Genomic DNA, 12,044 nt, shown 5'->3' on the forward strand with positions numbered 1-12,044 from the left:
TAAACCATCTTTGTCTTTTCCTAAGCGTTTCTAGAATATCTTTTTTTCGTCCTCAATTGTTTCTAATTATTTGTTCGTTTGGGATTTGTGACCAGATCCCACTCCAGTGGCGTATAAAATGATCAATTTTGATTTGAAATTCACGATGCCCTTTTCTTGATAACCGAGGACAAAGTATCTTCTGAATCCGTATGGTTTTACTGAACAAAGCGATGTCAGTCAGACATGGCGGACATTTATACTTTATAATGACGATCTGATTTCTATGGTCATTGATTTTGGAATTAATTGGAAATCTTAATAAACATCGTACGTATATAATAGGATTAGCTACATTATCACTATTGGGGCCGGCCAACATATGGAGCTCGAATTTAACCTAGTGACATAGACTAATCTCATTATAGTATTTACAGCAGTACTGGGGATAGATCATAACCATAGATCATAACGGTATAAACGTCACAGACTGATACTGATGCAGACTGTACACCTGTTCTGGCATCCCTTCCTTCATAACGTTTTTTAATTAGATTTCGTGCACCTGTAAAACCTAATACACATCAACTATTCTCTATTTGCTATTGCCTAGAGCCGAAACCTCAAAATGTCATTCAACTTAGTGAGCTGAACTTCTGAAAGTTTTATATATCTTTAAAGATTTAAAGCAGTCCCCTGAGGAATGAATGTACGAGAACATTTCAGTTTGGTTGATTAGAAAATAGATACATATGACTCAAGATGTATATCTGATATAAGTATCGTGTTTTAAAACTTGACAAAGGAAATGCTGCATCCGTATAGCGACAAGCGTATCATGTGGACGCAATGTATTCAGAATTGAAACATAGAGATCGGTCAAGTTCATCCTTGCCACAGCAAAATGAACGTTTCTAATGTACTTGGCATATATACTGTACCTATAACTATACCTAATATCAGTTGTTATTATTATGAGAGGTAAAATTACAATAGGGGTCTAGATGAGAGGCCATCAATACTGGATATGTGTCCTCACACTTTACTTTAATGACATAATCAGAGTGTTTCTCTAAATTCATGATTAATTCATTTCTCACAATACTTAACTTAATCAAATTTTAAGACATTATGGGAATAGTTTGTGGTAAAATATTTTGAAAAAAAGGCACAAATGCGAATTGTCTTCCTAATGTGGCATTTCGCCGTCGGAAAGTTTCCTGCTGGTTTGATTCCCTATCGAAATTAAAAACAATGTCTTAATTTCTGTGAGGGTAGTTAATGATTATGATGTTTCTTAGACAAGGATAGGTAGTATTAGACAAATTACATCTATAGAAATTAATCCGGAAAAGGCTTTTTACGTGTTTGTGAACGGCATGTTTGCGCTTTCTCCGTCTGCCGTTTCTGCGTTTGAAGTTTTGTAATTAAATTTTAATTCTCCCAAGCTATTCTCAGACAATATAACGGATCGTATTTTTTCAGTTTGTAATCGCAACTGAAGAAACATTGTTTCGGGGTTTTGAGAAAAGGGACAATCTATGGCACCAAGACGTAATTAATGTTAAAACAATAAACAAACTTCGAATGTATACAGTGTACATCTGGCCATGTATAAAACAACAGACTGTCTATAAAATTCTACACATACATACAAAAAACACATCGTCACAGCTGTGATATCGAGTGACGGCCGGCCGAGATAAGGGAGTTAATTGGAGATAAAATAATTAGTTTAGTGTATTTGAATATCATCATGCGATACTAGGCCGAATGATGTGAAGACTTTACCAGTTGTAACCCAGATACAGTCGTACTGTATAGAACAATACAAGGATATTGGCCAACTATAGACCCGTCTTTGCCAAACAGTTATCAACCTTTTAAATTGGTTTCATTTCAAGGCCAGGCAACGTTACAAAAGAAAACAAACGCGAAACGTGATTTTTTTTTTTCAAAATTAGAAGAAAAAAAAATCGTTGATCACTTAATTCAGAACATATCTTTGGAACGTGTCATTAGATTTTTTTATGAGTCATGCATTGAAAGGTTCTTGTATTCCGTCTAAATGTACTTTGATCTGTTAAACTTTGACATTTGTTCCTCATATATATAGAGTACCTATGATAATATGATTTTGAGGGGAATGTGGTCATGGCCTTCAGGGCTGACGAGAAACACGTATCGAGATTTGTACTCCTAGTCATTAAACTAATGAGAAACATACAACTTCCTGCCTCATTTATTGAATTAAAACTCCCCGAGGCTGCTTTAACCCAAACATAAACAGATGGGTATTGATGGTGCCGATAACACATATACTACCCCCCCCCCCCCCCCCCCCCCCCCCCACTCCCTTTCTACTACCCAACCTCCTCCTCCTCCTCCTCCTCCTCCTCTCTCATTCCGTACTCTCGCCACAATACCTCAGATCTCACATCTTCAAATCTCATATCTGTTATATTTTAGTGTCAGTTACGGAACTGTAGTTAGTGTGTTGAAATGTTGCTACAATATTCCCAGTTGTGTAAATACACTCAGTCAATATATTTCTGCTAGAGTTAACAAATTACCACGGTTACAACATACATTTCTGTTACAGTTCGTGTAGTATTTTCTGTTGTGAGAGCTAACTATGATCTATATACAGTAATCTTGGTACAGCTAACATTGAATTTTCTATCTCTCTCCATTTCACTGCTCTCTCCCTATCCACACTTTTCCCCAATCCCCATCCAGCTCAAACCCGAATCCCATCTAGTCCGACATTGGAACCCCACTCCAATCCCAGGTTCGCACTTTGCAACTCGCAACTCGCACTTTTTAACTCGCAACTCGCATTTTGTAACTCACAACTCGCATTTTGTAACTCACAACTCGCACTTTTTAACTCGCAACTCGAAGAAAAGAAACCCTCCTCCCAGGCCAACTTCCCCACCGAATCCACTACCATCAAGCAGATATCTGCCAAACCCGCCAGGACTGAATCAAATAGCTAAACTCAATACCGTTCGAAAGGTAATTAAAATTCAATAAGGACGTGGAAACTCATTTCTTTAGGATTCTGTTCGGTTACATTTCAATTGATGCTATCTGGAAAATAAACGTACTTTCGAGAATCCCTTCGATTTCGGGTTTTTAATGTAATAAAGATAAACGCATTCATATTTTTTAGTCATGGCAATACCATGAATTGAGATTTTTTTATCGACAGACATACTCCCTGTGGCATCATGGGAATGAGAGAGACCAATCCTTGATATTGTATATCTAATCCCTCGAGGGAACCTACCAGTACTTATTATATCTGGGATTCCGAGAGGAATCGGAAACTGAAAAATATAAACAAGCTAAAACACGATATACCACTTAGACGGGCGATAAGAAACCAATTATACAATATATATACCGTTTATCTACTTCAGAACGCTGACCGGATGCATGGCATAAATATATATACATTCGCAGGAATATATTCTCCAAACGAGGCTCTGCCCGCGTGCCATTTTCGGCCTCACGGCACGTCTCGGAGACCACGATTCCAGACGGAATGAATAATTCAGTTACTATTCAAATATATAGGTAATTGGAACCTGTAACATGCCGTGACCGACAACACTGGGGGGCTGGATGTTATAGATACGAATTTCGTGACATTATTTTATTTGCTGGCTAGTTTGAAATCATTCGGAATGATGGCCCCGATTATACCTCTGATATTCGCCATACAATTGTAGATATCAGAGTAGGGTTGATAACTTCATATTTGCTACAAGTTTCCATGATTGAGAAAAAGTGTCCCCCGTTATAACTTCTTATTTCTAACCCGTCTTGAACTAATCTTTATAAAACTATTAATGACTTGTGCTGCACGTTTGCTGAACTATCATCTAAACAGGACTAGTTTATACAAAAATGGACATGAAAAGCTGAATAGTTTTCTGGACCTGGACTTTTTGTCTGCTACATACGCGATGTAACTCTTATAAATCAGAAGGAATGAGGTCATTGCTTCATTTTATACGAGGTCAGTGGTCCAAATAATTGAATGAACTTTACTTTCCCACACCATACAACTCCTACCGACACGAATGTTCGGGTTAGCAGATAGAGTTATCTGTCTTGGTTACTATGGAAACCGCATTTTGCGTGTGTGTCAATGTCATCCATCAAGGTCACGTCTTGACTCTGTGAGAACTTTATGCCAGCTGTTGAACTCCAATGTCAGATCGGTTTATCCTAACAACAGGCCCGCTCCTCTCTCCCCCTCCTCCAGAACGTTTTCGGGGAGGTCTTCAAAATAGCAAATGTCGGTATTTACAACCTATGACGGGAGTTTTGTTCTAATCGGCTTCAGAAATATCTGTGAAGCCCATATGAGTTGGTAACTTAGGTTTAGCTGTATTTGATATATACATGTATATACTTATATAATAACATTGTAGTCTACAAGCGTAAACAAGGCTGTATGTAATTAGACAAGGCCTCGGTATCCAATTACACATCGGTGATATGTTGATGACATAGATATTGGATCTCAAATGAGTTCTCATTTCATAAAATTTCATATAACTCTGGAAAATTACGTTTTTACAAGTTACAATGTCCGAATTTTGAGGGTAAATTTCAAACGCAGCCATTTTATCCATCATGTTCATTCAATTCATGACGTCAGGTCATTGGCCGTATTATACGGTAACAATCGATTTCTGATTAACAAAGTCAATTAAATCCAGCCATACACACTATAGTATATCCATTGTGTATGTTAAAATATAATTATGTGACAACTTTTTATAGCATCTAATAATACCCTGTTATACAGCTGGTATGTGACAGGTATATATCATTTGATAACTTGTTATATAGCTGATTTGTGACAGGTATATATCACTTGATAACTTGTTATATAGCTGGTAGGTGGCAGGTATATAACATTTGATAACTTGTTATACAGCTGGTAGGTGACAGGTATATATCACTTGATAACTTGTTACACAGTTGGTATGTGACAGGTATATAATATTTGATAACTTGTTACACAGCTTGTAAGTTTGATAACTTGTTATACAGCTTGTAGGTGGCTGGTATATATCATTTGATAACTTGTTATACAGCTGGTATGTGACAGGTATATATCATTTGATAACTTGTTATACAGCTTGTAGGTGACAGGTATATAACATTTGATAACTTGTTATACAGCTGGTATGTGACAGGTATATAACATTTGATAATTTGTTATACAGTTTGTAGGTTGCAGGTATAAAACATTTGATAACTTGTTATACCGCCGGTATCTGAGAGGTATATAACATAATATAGTCATTTGATAACTTGTTATACAGCTTGTATGTGACAGGTATATATCATTTGATAACTTGTTATACAGCTGGTTTGTGACAGGTATATTACATTTGATAACTTGTTATATGTAGCTGGTTTGTGACAGGTATAAAACATTTGATAACTTGTTATACAGCTGGTTTGTGACAGGTATATAACATTTGATAACTTGTTACACAGCCGGTATCTGAGGGGTATATAATTACATAATACACATTGTATAGTCATTTGATAACTTGTTATACAGTTGGTATGTGACAGGTATATATCATTTGATAACTTGTTATACAGTTGATATGTGACAGGTATATATCATTTGATAACTTGGTGTACAGCTGGTATCTGGGAGATATATAACATGATAACTGGTTATACAGTTGGTGTCTGGGAGATATATAACATGATAACTTGTTATACATTTGGTATCTGGGGTATAAAACATCTGATAACTTGTTATACAGCTGGTATCTGGGAGGTATATAGCACGATAACGTGTTATACAATTGGTATGTTGGAAGTTTAAAAGATTTTGTGTTTTATGCAAATACTTTTTCTGGATATCACGTCTTTATTTATCAGTTGTAAAACTAAAACAAACTATCGTCTCATGGCATACAATGAATCAACAAGGAAATATTTCAAATTCTTGAAATTCTTTTTGTCTGCTATGTTGCATAAAATTTAGCTTCAAACCTCGTCTGTCAAGCGTTATCTGTATTGGTGTTATCACTCGATATACTTGATAACTCTCTGCAGTGAGACTTTCAAGAATATTAAAGAATGACATTATTCAACAGCCACGGATGTGTTTTTAAGCATGAAAATGATTTCGGCTACAAACATTTCCTTGTTAATCTGATGAGTATGTGAAAGCGAGTCTGTCATTGTTAACAGATAACGGTATGTCTCGTGCGAGCTTTAATTAAACCTGCTGTGCATATATCAATAGAATCACGTGTAAACAGACTTCGCGTGCACTTCGATATGCATTCTCTGAAAACAGTGCCTGTCACTCAGATCTCGTTATGTCTCTGTAAAAGTCGTGCCGTTCTGCAAACACGTATTGGGATGAACTGATATTGGAATAAAATGACCTAATACCATGCTCAAAATCGCGTGCGTGACTGTTAAGCGATACTTTTTAAATCATCACATACAATAATAAAATTACAAAAACAAAGATGTATTTTCCGTTAAAATATATTGTTTATTTCTTGTTGTTCAATTTTCGGCTTCCTTAGAACATTTCATTTCCGATTAGATGGCTGATTTAGTATCTTGTAATGTCAATATGTCCATTATATTATCTTCATAAACGGTTTCTTAATTCATCACAACAATTGATACAAAATCTTAAAAATGGGAGATATTGAAAATTACCTCGAGTCAGAGGTCTTTGATATATTTATCCATGTCTCTGTCAGATGAAGCCGTGAAGGGTACAGATACCCTCAGTCATAATGACAAACAAACATCTCGGTTAAAAAGAAATAGGTTACTCATGATCACGTCACAGGGACTGGGCGTACAGTCATAAACAACAATCAGTATGATAATATATGTACACGAATTATAATATATCATGGACTATTAGCTCGAAGTTGTTTCAAGTTTCTTTGACCAATTATTGCAGCCCACATTTATGAAATAACTGAAAAACATGTGTAGAAGTTCAACAATATATCACCGTTATTTGTTATTTATAAGTTACTAGAAGCGATGGAGCCAGCCGGGTACTGTTGTTGTGCTGTTGTTGTGCGGTTTATTGCTCCTCTGTGGCGGCAAACACGTGCTGTTAGGGCGGGCAGGTGTGAAGTCTGGTAGCTTCGTGTACAATTAAGTTACCTGTACTTAAATTACCTGTATAGCTACCCGTGTCAGCATCTTTTTACCTCGATATAACAAGTACACATCGCAGGTCAGATTACAACAACACGTGACATATACATTGATTAAAAACCCAAGGACCTGACCTTTGATATAAGTATTTATCACCTTTTAACACACGGGGTCATCTTCACACCTGTATCAATTATGTCTCGGCATGCGTCCTAAGAGGTGACAGCTGACGTGACACGCGACCGTATCATCAGCGATTACGGGGACAATACACAACTACCTAATTAAAAATGGCCGCCAGTCTTAAAGATTCCCACACCGCTACTTAAGTTGAGGCGAAGACGTGTAAGCTTAATATGTTTCCCAAGAGTGGACACTGATCCTTAATTAAATGGAACTGTGTTACCAATATTCCAGAAACACTTGTTAGTGTGTCGTGTAGAAAGTAAGTTGTGGTGGAATAGCGGTCACACATGTAGCCATTATAGACAATACTTCTGTCGATTTACCCAGTAGTATTGTACGTGAAATGACAGGTGTGTAATTATGTCTTTACCTGTTGTTAATTGCTCCACTTTGTAATTTCTATTGCTGTTCACGTATATTATGACTTTGTATATTAAAATATGTGCTAATGGGCAATATGGCCCACAGTCAATAAAGAAATTGATATAAATTGCAGTACGAAGGTCCAACTTTTCCCCCCCGGCATAGCCGTATAATATTCGTTTGGCCCCGGATATGACGCGAAAGGTGGCGTTACTGGTCAAGATGAAGTATGTGATTGGTCAATGTAGCGGTAAATGCAAAATGCAGATATGCAGTTAAAAACGAAACAAAGTTAAGATTCAATGCAAGCTGAATAAGTGGATGTATCTTTTCAAATGACACATCAATAAAATTATATTCCTGATTCAAATGCAGTCTTATTATCACCAAAAATGATTCAAACTGGTATAATTTTGTTATTCGTGCTGAAACGCATTAGTTTGTTAATTTATTTCACTAGCAGTTTTACATTATAACCACCAGCATTAAAACTATGCCGTTTATCTTTTTTAAAGATATTTCTTGTTTAATATTTTTTATCTATTTTAAGACCAGTATGATTTGAAAGCCAATCCCAGTTGCTGTTTGTGAACTCGTATAATACATAATCTATTACATGAACGAATTGGATTATAACTAATGTACAGTGTACGTCCATGTGTATCAGTCCATGCAGTAGATCGCAGGTCTGTCCTAATAACAGCATTGTATACATTGTAGGTATAAACTGATACAGTAATTAGAAGATCCGCTTTTAAGTCCTTGTGTCTACAGGGAAACTTTGAAGCAAGGGTCCTAGGCTCGGTTATAACCGGAACAAGGGTCCTAGGCTCGGGTATAACCGGAACAAGGGTCCTAGGCTCGGTTATAACCGGAACAAGGGTCCTAGGCTCGGGTATAACCGGAACAAGGGTCCTAGGCTCGGGTATAACCGGAACAAGGGTCCTAGGCTCGGTTATAACCGGAACAAGGGTCCTAGGCTCGGTTATAACCGGAACAAGGACGTTGTCCCATCAATCAACAAGAAACCTCGAATCTCACCCCATCTCCACCCCACCCAACCCCGACCCCATCCCCGACCCCATCCCACCCCACCCCACCCAACCCCGACCCCATCCCACCCCACCCCATCCCACCCCACCCAACCCAACCCAACCCCGACCCCATCCCACCCAAACCCAACCCCGACCCCATCCCACCCCACCCAACCCCGACCCAAGCCCACCTCACCCGGATCCCCACCCAACCCCGACCCCATCCCACCCCACCCCACCCAACCCCGATAATGAAGCTGGAAATGAAACTTTTACAAGAGAATCTCAAAATCATATCTTAATACTTATTGCTCTTAGCGTATAACATTTAACTAATTCATGAATCATCCAGTGTTGGTGTAATTGTCCTGACAACGCTGAATTATATTGTGCTATGATACCATTATATAGTTTTATAGATTTATAACTACCACTAGCGCCTGATACTGCCGGTCCCTTAATGTCATCAAAACATGGCATCGGTCTCCTTCAGATACAAGGTCTCCATACATAACTGTTTTATTATCTTTTTTAATGGAAACATTGGAAAAGACAACAGGAGAATGAAACTTTGATACTGGGTATAAAATGTAAACTTTGATGTAAGAAAAATATCGTGTAACAGCGCACTGCATAGACTTGCTCCCGATGGAAAGGTAGAACTGTGTCTTCTTGGCTTCCGACACAGATGTTAGAAACGTCTGATATCGCGACACGTAAAGACATGACAAAATAACATTATGTCTGTATTTCGTATAAATTGTATTTTAACGGTTAAATGTAAACGTCATCCGATATTCAAAAAAGACAAACGAATATTAACAATGTTCTGTTCAAATTTCTGTATACCGCACTGAAACAAAGATGGCGGATAAAGCGAACCACGTGATCTCATTTGTAACGCAATGGCCAATGTTATTACCCGTCATTTTTAGATTTATTTCTTCTTTCTTTTATGATATTTGAAATATTGATGACCCACATATCTGTCTGACAGAATGTCTTGATTAAAACTACAAGGAAACACGTTTTTATAACGTATATGGATCGAGCCAAGGTCGCCTTGGTGAGAGACAGGGGCGATAACCACGTCGCCTCCCGACCACTCTATTGTTAATGATGTATAGAGAAAAAAATAGACAACATTCCAGGTTTATCAATCAGGGGGACAAATTGTAATTCTTTTTAAATGATTTTTGTATAAACTTGTACAGATTACGTAAGGTTTGATATTAGTAATATTCATTAGCTCTGAAAACTATCTAAAATGTCTAACGTCTGCTGTTCGAACTTGGTCCACCATTCAGGAGATTTAAGAAAATCATATTTGTATATATTAATTTAAAATGACTGTCATACCATGAAGTGTGTGTGTGTGTTTTGACTCATCATGTTTCGAATGTTACATACAGAGTTTTATTTGCATGAATGGACGAGACGTGAGAGATTTATGGGGAACAGCTGGGTGTCTGAGACTTAAATTACTACTCTTAGTGTCGTAGATAGCCTAACTAATATCGATATGAACGTAGATCTGACACAATCTGTGACACTTTCGCTCTAAAATGACTGCAGAGTGGGATATACTTTATGTTCCGGTACAATGGTGTTGTGTATTGTATGTACCGGCTGTGTGGTTACCAGACTCCTTATCCACATTCAGAATAAAATATTAAAAATATATTTGTATACATGTATATTAATTAAATAAGTTTTTGCACAAAAAAATAAAATAAAACACAAATAAGACATACTCTTCACAAACAAATGAAAATAATTGAATTTGTTTCAGACTAATAATAATTATGAGACCATGTACTTTTTTCCTCACTTTTGACACCAAGTTAGTGTATAGCCTAACGCAAAACATTCTACATTCTAGCTTAGCCATATGTTCGAAGTCCAAGGGTTCCTGATACATTGTCTTTGGAGAACTGTAATTTATAAGTTTAATTTATTTACTCCGCTATCAAAAGAAATCAAGAACTCAGCTCAAAGGATGACAGTGGATCACTTATCCATGACAGTGGATCACTTATCCATGACAGTGGATCACTTATCCATGACAGTGGATCACTTATCCTGTATCAGAAGATACAAAGGATGACAGTGGATCACTTATCCTGTATCAGAAGATACAAAGGATGACAGTGGATCACTTATCCATGACAGTGGATCACTTATCCATGACAGTGGATCACTTATCCTGTATCAGAAGATACAAAGGATGACAGTGGATCACTTATCCATGACAGTGGATCACTTATCCTGTATCAGAAGATACAAAGGATGACAGTGGATCACTTATCCTGTATCAGAAGATACGTTTCGAACGTAGCTTGAGAAGACGAAGGGGAATATTAGGTCCTTGGTGTTGAACGGGTCGTTTTTAAACATCGTTAACGTATTTTTGTATCAAATTTACATACAGAGATGTTATGTAAGTATTTTGATGTTTTCGCTATCGAAAATAGCTGTGTTTTGTATTTGTTTTTGGGCATTTATACATTTTCCAATCATTGCGTGTAACATTTCCATATAATGCTATTTGTAGCAGTATAATGGATATACATAGGCAAATGCCAGATTACGTGTGATGTCTATAGCGATTCTGGTGAAGTGCAATCATGACCTACCCCCAACCCCCACACACCCTCACTTATATGAATGACCTACCCCCACACTCTCACTTATATGAATGACATTCCCCCATCCCCCACCCCTACACACCCTCCTACCCCCACCCCACATCACGCCCTCACTCAGCATCATTGAATGCCGACCCACCACCCCCACAGAACCCTTCACGTATATAATGACCTACTCCCCTCCACCCCACCACCTCACTTATATTGAATGACCTACCCCCACCCCCACACCCCCCCCCACTTATATGAATGACCTACCCCACCCCCAACACACCCTCACTTATATGAATGACCTACCCCCCCCCAACACACCCTCACTTATATGAATGACCTACCCCCACACCCACACACCCTCACTTATATGAATGACCTACCCCCACCCCCAACACACCTCACTTATATGAATGACCTACCCCACCCCAACACACCTCACTTATATGAATGACCTACCCCCTCCCCCAACACACCTCACTTATATGAATGACCTACCCTCATCCCCCAACACACCCTCACTTATATGAATGACCTATCCCCACCCCAACACACCCTCACTTATATGAATACATGACCTACCCCCACCCCCAACACACCTCACTAATATGAATGACCTACCCCACCCCCACAACACCCTCACTTATATGAATGACCT

General features: G+C 38.0%; 1 protein-coding gene across 3 annotated transcripts in view; it reads left to right on the forward strand.

Annotated features, from left to right (window-relative positions):
• Positions 1–12,044, forward strand: part of LOC117332824 (matrix metalloproteinase-2-like) — a 76,205-nt gene that overhangs the window by 30,993 nt on the left and 33,168 nt on the right. The gene's annotated exons all lie outside the window — the stretch shown is intronic.

The sequence above is a fragment of the Pecten maximus genome, chromosome 8 (genome assembly GCF_902652985.1).
Source record: "Pecten maximus chromosome 8, xPecMax1.1, whole genome shotgun sequence".
In the NCBI taxonomy this organism is placed as follows: domain Eukaryota; kingdom Metazoa; phylum Mollusca; class Bivalvia; order Pectinida; family Pectinidae; genus Pecten; species Pecten maximus.